Source organism: Berghia stephanieae, chromosome 1 (assembly GCF_034508935.2).
Source record: "Berghia stephanieae isolate SIO BIC M18660-M18661 chromosome 1, UCSD_Bste_1.3, whole genome shotgun sequence".
Taxonomy (NCBI): Eukaryota; Metazoa; Mollusca; class Gastropoda; order Nudibranchia; family Aeolidiidae; genus Berghia; species Berghia stephanieae.
In genome coordinates this window covers 36218438-36228688 of record NC_088360.1, presented here as the reverse complement: position 1 = coordinate 36228688, position 10251 = coordinate 36218438, and positions in this window count along the sequence as shown.

Here is a 10251-nt window from a genome sequence, read left to right as displayed (position 1 = left end):
GGCAGCCAGTGGAGGTTTTATTTTTCATTCTGTATATAGAATTGGGAATTTTTCCCAAATTTCCCAAAAAATAAAATTTTTTTGGGTTTTTAGTGGTCTCTCTTCTCTTCCCCCTTTTCCCCCCACCCCTTGCTGCCCTTCCCCCCCTTCTCCTCTTCCTTTCCCCATGATATCATCTGTCACAGCTGTTTCTTTGTAAAATATTCGTCAGATACTATTTTTGAGGGTGTGATTAGTTTAAAGTTTTATACACCTTCATCCATTTTTTATAAATATTTAAAAATTGAGCTTTTATATCCCGGAAAATATCCACTAAAAATGCCAAAGACTTTAAAAAGGGGTCCCTAAACCAACAGCAACAGTTTTTGATGTCGAAGGAGACGGGACCCCTATTGGGCGATATTACATTTTTTTCCAACAGAGCAACGCTAAACAGTCTTTTTCTCTTTTTGGGACATGAGTAGGGTTTGAATGCGAGTAAAAAACCTTTCCCGAGGACTAACTATGCGCTGAGCCTGTTTTGTGTCTTTTTTTTAAAATTTTTTTTTATTTACTTTTTTATTTTAAACTATTTTTAGATTGCTTACTTTTAAAATTCAATAATTGAATTTCTCTGTCTTTATTCCAGTTGAGGTTATCAAAATTTAAAATTTTGTCACTTAAACATATTTTTTATCTTTTTGTTTCTATTGGGGAAGTTTTTACCCCTTTTGGGGTTTCCCTTCCCCTTTGATCTATTATATTTTCCCTTAAGGGATTTTTTATTTTTTAAAATGTTTTTAGTAAGTGTAAGCGTTATGATATTCTATACTGACAGACTGAATTTATTGGGAAAAAGGTAAGAATAATGGTCATGTAGCAGTATCATTAGTCTAGTTTGGTGTTGATCCAAAAAAAAATTTTAGGTTTTTTTTCTGTATAAAGTAATTTTGCATAAAATATGTATAAGAAAGGATGTAAAAAAATAACTTTTGAAAAGATTTACTATGCGGTTTGGAAAAAATAATGTTTTTTTTTTCCCTTTGAAAAATCCCTCTCTGTCATGTATTGTTAGGGTTTTCGGGTTTTGGGAAACAAAATTATTTTTTTCTGTTCATTTGAGTGTATTCCTCTTACGGGTACCTAGGCTGGTGTCGGGGATGAGTTTTTTTAGGTGATTTCAAAAAAGAACCTGATGATAGCGTGCTTTGGGAAATTCTGCATTTTTTCCCCTTATTTGTTTGACAGCAGAAGTGACCCTCCGACCACTTCGGAAGATTTTTTAGACTTTCATTTTTTTTACGCAATGCAGTTTAGCCCAAAACATTTGGATTTTTTTAAAGTTAAAGAAAAATTTAAACCCTTATCTGTGGTTTTAAAAACTTCAAAAATTTCGGGCATTCAAAAAAAAATTGTCGCGGCGGGCCCGAGGTCCCAGACCCTAAAAAATTTGAGAAGAGGGTTTCTACAAATTTTGGTTAAAAAAGGGGTTTCCACAAAAGAAATAGGGGACAACGGGGTTAGTGGTTATGGGGACTATGTCTCCTTTTCCACAATGTTTATGGATAGGGGGACGCTGTTTCCTGCCCCCCCAACTTTTTGGGGTAGAGGCTGTTCCTCCCCACAAGGTTTGGGTAGGGGGGACATTTGTTTCCTTGCCCAAAAGTTAGGGAAATTAAAGGCCCCGGGGGTCTCTTCCCTTTTAAATTTGTTAAAAAAACCCAAAATCATTTAAAACCAAGTTAGAAAAGGTTGAGATGAGATATTTTAATGTTTTTTTTTTAAAGGGTTTTAGGGGTTTGGGCAATACATTAAGGTCATATCGCGCCAGTAAAAGGGAAAAAATTTGGGATGAAAAAAGTTCTAGAATTACAATTAAAGCACCCAAAAGAAAAAGGGCGGGAAAAAGGGGGGGTTTCCCAAATAGGAACATGTAGATTAAAAGAGCACACTTAAGCGCACTTAGTTTGAGTTTCCCAAATGTTAACCCAGCCCAAACAAAACCCCCATAAGAGGAATACACAAAAATTGTTTACAAAATTTTTATAATGCATAAAAAAAAAAATTAATTTGGGTTTGCAAAAAGAGAGATGTTTTAAAGGGGGAAAAAAAAATTATCATCTCCCAAAAAAACTAACATTTGACTGTTTCCCCCCCAGCGGGGCCCAAGGCCCAAAACCCAAAGGGAAATTTTTTTTCCAAGAAAAAGACAGAAAGCATGTTAAAAAACAGCCTTAGGGGGTTTTGAAGACACAGTATGTCCCTCCCTGCCCACTATGGGAGGTCAGGAACCCCCCCCAGTTTTGAAACTTTTTTGTAATTTTTGGGGAAATTTTGGAAAATTCATTTCTTACGTGTCAATAAAAAAGAAAAACATTGGGGTTTTTCCCTTCTGCCACATTCACTTAATAAGAAGAATTTTTTTTTGGTATTTAATACTATGGTTTTAAAAGGAACTTGAGTAATGGCCCCACCGATAAGAAATTGTTTTGGAAATTTGAAAAACTCATATTATACCCATTTTTTTTTTTCTTTAAAGTAAAAATTGAAAACCCCGTTTTTGAGGGGGGGAAAAGGGTTTTTCATTGAATTGTTTTTCCAGAAAGCATTATGATTTGAAAACAGTTAAAAAAATTCCCCCCAAATTTGGGGAAAATGTGTAAAAAAGGGGTGTCCCTCGACCATTGCTAAAAATTTTCAATTTTTTAATTGATAGGGAAAGGACTCAAAAAATTTTTGTAAAGGGAATTAAAATTTATTAGTCAAAAAACAATAAAGGGCATTTTAACATTTGGGAAAAAAATTTTTATCCTGAATTTTAGGGTTAGAAAGGGTTCTATGATGAAATCAACAAACAAAATGAAAAAAAAAATATCTTTAAATTTCATAAAAAAACTTGTTTCCCGGCAAGAAAACAAACAAAAAAAAAAAGTCCCGAAGCATATTTGATCCCAGGTACCCCTGTACAAAAATTAAATTTAAAAAAATTCCCAAAGAAATATGATTTACCAAGTATTCGAACAACCTTTTAACAAAATTTAAAATTTAATGGGGTTAACTATTAAAGGAAGGGGGTTTCGTTTGTTTAAACCCTACGGTTATAACTTTTCCAAATTTTTCCAAAAGTGCCCCAAAAAAAATTTTTATCCCAAAAAAACCTCTGACTGATTTTAAACCTATTTCCCCAAAATTTGCTTTATAAAAATCTAAAAAAGCAAAAAAAACTTTTTTTTTAAAAAAATTTATGCCCATTGTATTTAAAAATGAAATCGTGTGTTTTTTGGTATAATTCCCCAATGCCCTTATTTATTAAGTCCATGAACTTAGCAAGCCATCTATCTTCACACCATGACTTGGGAATGCTAAAAACGATTTTCCCAATCTTTCCAAAGATTGAGGGGTGTATTTTTTGCCCACGTGTACACTGCCCAAAAAACTTATTTTTTTTTCCCCGGTTTCCCCAAAAATGGCCATTAAACCTTGTCAATGTCAAAAAATTTTAGGTTTTTTAAAAAAGGGGAAAAGGGTTTTTAGCGGTAAAGTGCATTTAATTTATTTGTACAGAACAACCCAAAATTGTTTCATTCACAAGGGACGGGTCCCCAAAAAACGGAATTTTAAAAAATTTCCCTCTTTTCCCTTGGCAGGGGAAGTACATAGAGGTGAATGATGGCTTTAAAAAACCTTAAAATTTTGATGTTTCATCATTTTTTTTAATACCAAAAAGCAAAAGTTTTATTCTTTTTCAATTTTCAAGATTTTTAAAATTAAACCTTACACTCTTTGGGGTTTTTAAAGCTTTTAAATTTAAAAAAAAAAATTTTTTAATGAAAAATTTTTTTCTTTTTGCCACTTCCTTCGATAATGAAAAAAAAAAACATCCATCCGACCAGTAAAAATTTTAGGCCCAAAACCCAAACAATCAAAAAAAAAAAAAAACTTGGACCACACTGAACTCGGGAATTCGGCCCCCCTTTTGAATTTAAAGGTTCCCAAAAAAAAATGTAATGAGGTTCAAATTGGGAAAACAAAACAGACGATAAAAGGGTCGGGGATAAAAACCCTTCATCAGCAAAAAAAATAAACAAAAAAACTTTTAAATTTGTTTATGGTTGTGCTGTTAAAAAGGGTTTTTAAACAAAAACGTCCATTTTTCCCCAAATCTGTAGCCTTCCATTATCACTTTTCGTTAGTATTTTCATGATCCTAGGCTTCAGGCAGCCCCCACCACTTTTTAATGCCGTACTTTAGTAAACTTAGTCAAAGGAGGTGTAAATACACTATATGTAGGTTTTTATATGCTGGCCCCAAATGGACTCCTGATTGAAATTTAGTTTTTTTTTACTGTTATTTTATTCCTAGGGACAAAACTATATATATATATTTTTTTTTTTTTTCTAAAAAAAAAAATTTAAAACAGTTTATCAAAAACAAGCATAACTACAGTTTTCCTATTTCCCCCTTTCCCGGGGGTTTAATTTTTGGGGAAAAAATCAAAGAAAGATTGAAAGGAGCGGGGGGACGATGAGCTAGCTCAACATTTATTGGAACCCGGTTTTAACTTAACAAGTGTCCATTATTATTGAAATTTGCGGGCTTTGAAGTGCAAAAAAATGATAGCATTTTGAACAACAATTTTTCCAAACCCAAAATGGACCTGCCCAAAGGGTGAAGTTTATACGGATTGCATTGTGTCAGTCAAACATGGGGCAATGATTGTAAAATATTTCATTTTTGATCTAGGGAATAGTAATTTGTTGTTTTTCTCTCCCTTTCTTTTAATTTAAAAAAGGGCAGAAGAAACAGCGGGATTTCTAAGGGCGTTTTGGGGAAAAAGAGTTTTTGGGTTGGGGGGGGAGGGGAGGGGTTTATTTCCCTATGACGACAGATTTATACGTACCTTAATTTATCAGTAAATTAAAGAAATTGCCCTTAAACCCGTAAAACAAAAAAATTTATTTTTATATTTTTAAATTTTAATTGGTTTAAATAATTTAAAGATATTTAATGCATTTAAATTTTTAAAGTGAAAAAAAAAAACAAAAAAGGGGTGGGTTTAAAAATTATGTATTTTAAACTGCAAACATTTTAATGGAAGTTTTTTTAAAAAAATGCAGATTAATAATTGAAAAATATCATTTAATATCCCCAAAGGGGGCAAGGGATTTTTTTCCCCCTTTAAAAATTTTATGCGTGTTGATGAAAAAACTGAATAAATTGGGCCAAAAAAATTTTAAAATAAAAAGAAATTTATGTTTTAGGAAAAGTCATGTTAATGTTATATTTGGTTAGCATTGTATAGTGTATGGCGATTTTCAAGTTACACATAAACAAAAAGAACAAAAAAAATCTATTTCTGTAAATTTAAAATGAAAAAAACAGAATTGTTTTTGCTATTCATAAAACTGTTTTAAAGTTGCCAAAAAGAAAAAAAATTTTTAAATTTTAAAAAAAGAAATAAAAATTAAAATTTTTTGGGTTTTTTTTTTTTTTTTTTTTTTCGTCTTTAAACGTTAATGGAAATTACATCACTTTGAAGGAATTTTTAAAATTTAAAGTTTGTTTAAATTTTGTTGTTTTACAGTTATTAAAACACAAAGACATTCATTTGGGCCAGAAAAAAAATGGGTGGGGCAGTGAGAAAAAAAAAATAGATGCATCCCGTAAATGTGCTTTTAAAATTTAGAAAGCAAAACCAAAGAGACCCGAACCCAAAAAAAAAGAGCTGGGCCCAAACTTTATTGTGTCAAGGGTAGGGGCAGTTTAAAAAATGAAAAGAAGTTTCATAAAATACCGATAAAAAAGAAAAAAAATGAGGTAGGGGAGGGAAAAAGGCCGCAAAAAATTCCATATGCCTTTTCTGGTCCATCCCCCACCCATAAAGAAAAAAATAGTACAAATTTTTCAGTCCTCTAAATGAGTCACGTTTGGGTTTGCACTTTGCAGCATGAAAATCAAATTTTTATAAATTTTTTTTAATTTAAAATAAAATTTAAATTTAATATATTTTATAAAAAATTTAAATTTTTTTTATTTTATTTTTAACATTATTAAATACATAATTAATTATATTTTAAAAAATAAATTTATTTAAATTTAAATATAAATTTTAAATTATTTAAAAATTCATATTTAAAATTAATATTTATTTTTAAATTTTTTTTTAAAATATATATAAATATATATTTATAAATATATTTTATATATTTTTTTTTTATATATATATATAAAATTTATAATTTTTATATATATATTTATATATATATATATATTTTTTATTTAAAATATATATATATATATATATATTTTATTTTATATTTTAATTTTTTATATTTTATTTTTATATATAAAAATATATATATATATTTTTTATATTTTAAAATATTATATTATAAAAATATTATATATAAAATATATTCTATATAAAATTTTTATCTATATAATATAAATATATATATATATTTTATAAATATATTATATATATATTTATTTTATATAAAATTATAAAATATATATTATATTATATAATATATATATTTATATATAAAAAAAATTTTTTTAAAAATAAGATTTAAATTTTTAAATTTTTAAATTTTTAAAATAATTAAAATTAATTATTTAATTTCATAATTTATTTTTCTTAATAATAATTTAAAAAAAATTATTTAATAAGTTTAAAAATAAAATATTAAAAAAATTTTAATTTTTTTATAAATTATATTAATTTTTAAATTTAATTTTTAATTAAAAAATTTTAATATAAAAAAATTTGATGTTCATGCTGCTGAAGTGCGAAACCAAACGATGTACATCAGTTTAGAGGACTGCAAAATTGTACTATTATTTCTTTATCGGTATTGGGATGGACCAGACAAGGCATATGGAATTATTGCTGCTGTTGTCTCCCCTACCTCATTGTTTTCTTTTTTATCTGGTAGTTTTATGAGACTTCATTCAGTTTTTAACTGCCCGGCTATCTTGACACAATGATAGATTGCTCGCAGCTCTGTTCTTTTTGGTTCTAGTCTCTTTGTGATTTGCTTTTCTTAAGAGCTTAAAAAACACTTTTTACAGTTTCATTTTAATTCTTTTTCACTGTCCCACCCACTTTTTTTTGGCTCCAGAATGACATGTCCCTTGGGGTTGAAAAACTGTAAAACAAAATAAAATTAAACAAAAATTTCTTTAAATTCCCCCCTTTAAAGTGTGGGAAGTGCATTAACGTTTTAAAGACAGAAAAAAACAAAAAAAAAAAAAAACAAAGCCAAAAAGCTTTAGATTTATTATCTGTTATTAGATTTATAAAATATTTTTTCTTTTTGGCAACTTTCAAACAGCTATGAATAGACATAACAATTCTGTATTTTTCATATTATTTACAGTAAATAGACTTTTTTGTTCTTTTTGTTTATGTGTTTTTGAAAACGCCCTACATATACATGCCCAAACCAAAAAAACTTTTAAAATGACTTTTTGATCATAAATGGGTTTTATCGTGTTTTTTTTTGGGCAATATTTTGTTTTTATCCACGCATACAATTTTAAAAAGGGGGGGAAAAAAACCCTTGAAAGGGGATATTTTTAAAGATTTGGGTTCCCAATTTTTACATCTGCACCCTTTTTCCAAACATTCCCGTATAATGCCCGCAGCTTCAATACAAATTTTTGTTATTCCCCTCATTTTTTCTTTTTTTTTTTCCCCTTTTAAAAATTTTGCATTGATATCATTATTTTTATCCAATTGACATTTAAAAGGGGGGGGGGGGGAAAATAAAATTTAAAAGTTTTTTGTTTTACTGTTTAAAGGGAACCCTTTTTTAAATTTTTTGATAAAGTTAAGGTACTGTATAAAAACTTTTTGTCTTTTTCATAAAACCCTCCCTCTCCCCCGCAAAAAAAAAAAAATGAAATCTTTTTTAAAAGTCATTCATTTTCTGGTGTTTTTCTGTCATTTTTAATTAAAAAAAAACGGAAAAGGGAAAAAAAAAACAAATTTCTATTAGCTTTAAAAAAAAAATTATTAAAAGAAATTAATTTACAAAACATTTTCCCCATGTTTTTACTGACTACACATGCAATCCCTATCATCATCATCATTGGGCCCGGTCCAAATTTGTTGGAGATGGTTTTTTGTTCAAAATGTATAAAGTTTTGTCACTTTCAAAAAACCGCTTTAAATTTAATATTTAAAGGACACTTTTTTAAAATTGAAACCTGGGTTTCAATAAATGTTGGCTTGTCTCACGTCCCAGCTCTTGAATGCTTACTTTGGTTTTTTTTTAATAAGTAACCCCGGGAAAGTGACAAATAGGGGAAAAATGTAGGGTTGTGCTTGATGTTGATAAAATGTTTATGTTTTTTTTTTGTAGAAAAAAATATTTATATATTTTATTCAAAAAGGGCATAGGAAAAAAATCAGTAAAAAAACTAAATGCAATCAGGAGTCCATTTTTGGGACCCGCATATAAAGCCATCATATTGTGTATTATTAACCCCGCTTTGACTAAGTTGATAACGTAGGACATTTTAAAAGGGGGTGGGGGTGCCTGAAACCTAAAGGATTTATGAAAATTTTTTAAAGGGAAAAAGTGATAATTTGGGGAGGCTAAAAGTTTTTGGGAAAAATGGACGTTTTGTGTAAAAACCTTTCATCAGCACAAACCCTAAAAAAAATAAAAAGGGTTTTTTTGTTTATTTTTTTGGGGTGATGAAGGGTTTTTTTTGACCTTAAACGTCTGTTTTGTTCCCAAACGAAGCCTCATTTTCTTTTTTTGGTGAAACCCCTTTTTAATTTTCAAAGTGGGGCCGAATTCTGGGTTCAGTGTGGTTCCCAAATTTTTTTTTTTTCCCGGGTTGTTTGGGTCTTTGGGCCCAAAATTTTTGACTGGGTCTGGATGGGGGATGTTTTCACATTTTTCGAAGGAAGTGGCAAAATGAAAAATAGGTTTACATTTTTAAATTTTTTTTTTAAATTAAATGCTTTTAAAAACCCCCAAAGGTGTATGTTCCCCTTTGAAAAGTCCCTTTAAAAAATTGAAATAGAATAAAACTTTTGCTTTTCGGTATTAAAGCAAATGATGAGCATCAAAATTTTTATAGGTTAAATGCCATCATATCACATCTACTGTACTTCAATAGCCAAGGAAACGAGGTATTTATTTAAAAATGTCCGTTTCATGAGACCTGTCCATTGTGAATGAAACAATGTGATTGTTCTGTACAAATAACGTACTGCTACATCACCGCTACTACCCTTCACCTTTTTTAAAACCTAAAAGTGGTTGACATTGACAAGCGTCAATGGCCAGTGTTGGGTAAGAACAGAAAATTAACTAAGTTTGGACAGTGTACACGTGGGCAACAAATACTACCAATCAAATCTTGGTAATGATTGGGACATCGTTTTCAAGCATTCGATGTCAGTGGTGTGAAGATAGATGGCTTGCTAAGTTGCATGGACTTAATAGATAAGGTCATTGGTAATTATACCAAAATCACACGATTGCATTTACTAGCAATGGGCATATTTTATTAGAAGAAAAAAGTTTTTTTCGTCTTTATTTAGATTTTTATAACTGTCAAATTTTGGGGAGTAGTTAAGATCAGTCAGAGGTTTTGTGTAGTCAAATTTTTTTGGATCACTTTGTGAAGAGCATGGAATAGTTATAACCTGTAGGGTTTAATCATCTGACCACTTCCTTTAATAGTTAACTCATTCATTTAATTATGTTATTAGGTTGTTCGAATACTTGGTAAATCATATTTCTTGGAATTTTATAAAATTCAATTTTTGTACAGGGCTAGCCTGGCATCAAATATGCTTCGGGTCTTTTTCTTTTGTTTGTTTGCTTGCCGGTAAAGCAAGTTCTTTATGAATTAATGATATTTCTTTTTCATTTTGTTCGTTGTATTTCATCATAGAAGCCTACTAACCCTAAAATTCAGGATAAATTGTTTTCAAGTGTAAACTGTCATTCATTGTTGTTTGACTAATAAATTTGTAATTCTTCACAAAAATATTTTTGAGTCCTTTCATATCATATTAAAAAGATGTGAATTTCAGCAATGGTCGAGGGACACCCTTGTTGACACATTTTCCAATGTGGGCAGTCTTTATCTGTTGTCACTCATATATGCTGCTGGAAAAAACAATTCAATGAACAACCCTTGCCCTCCCTCAACACGTGTGCATATTTGACTTTAAAGAAAAAAAAAAGTGGATATAATATGAGTTACAATATCCAAGCAATTTCTTATCGGTGCTGCCATTAC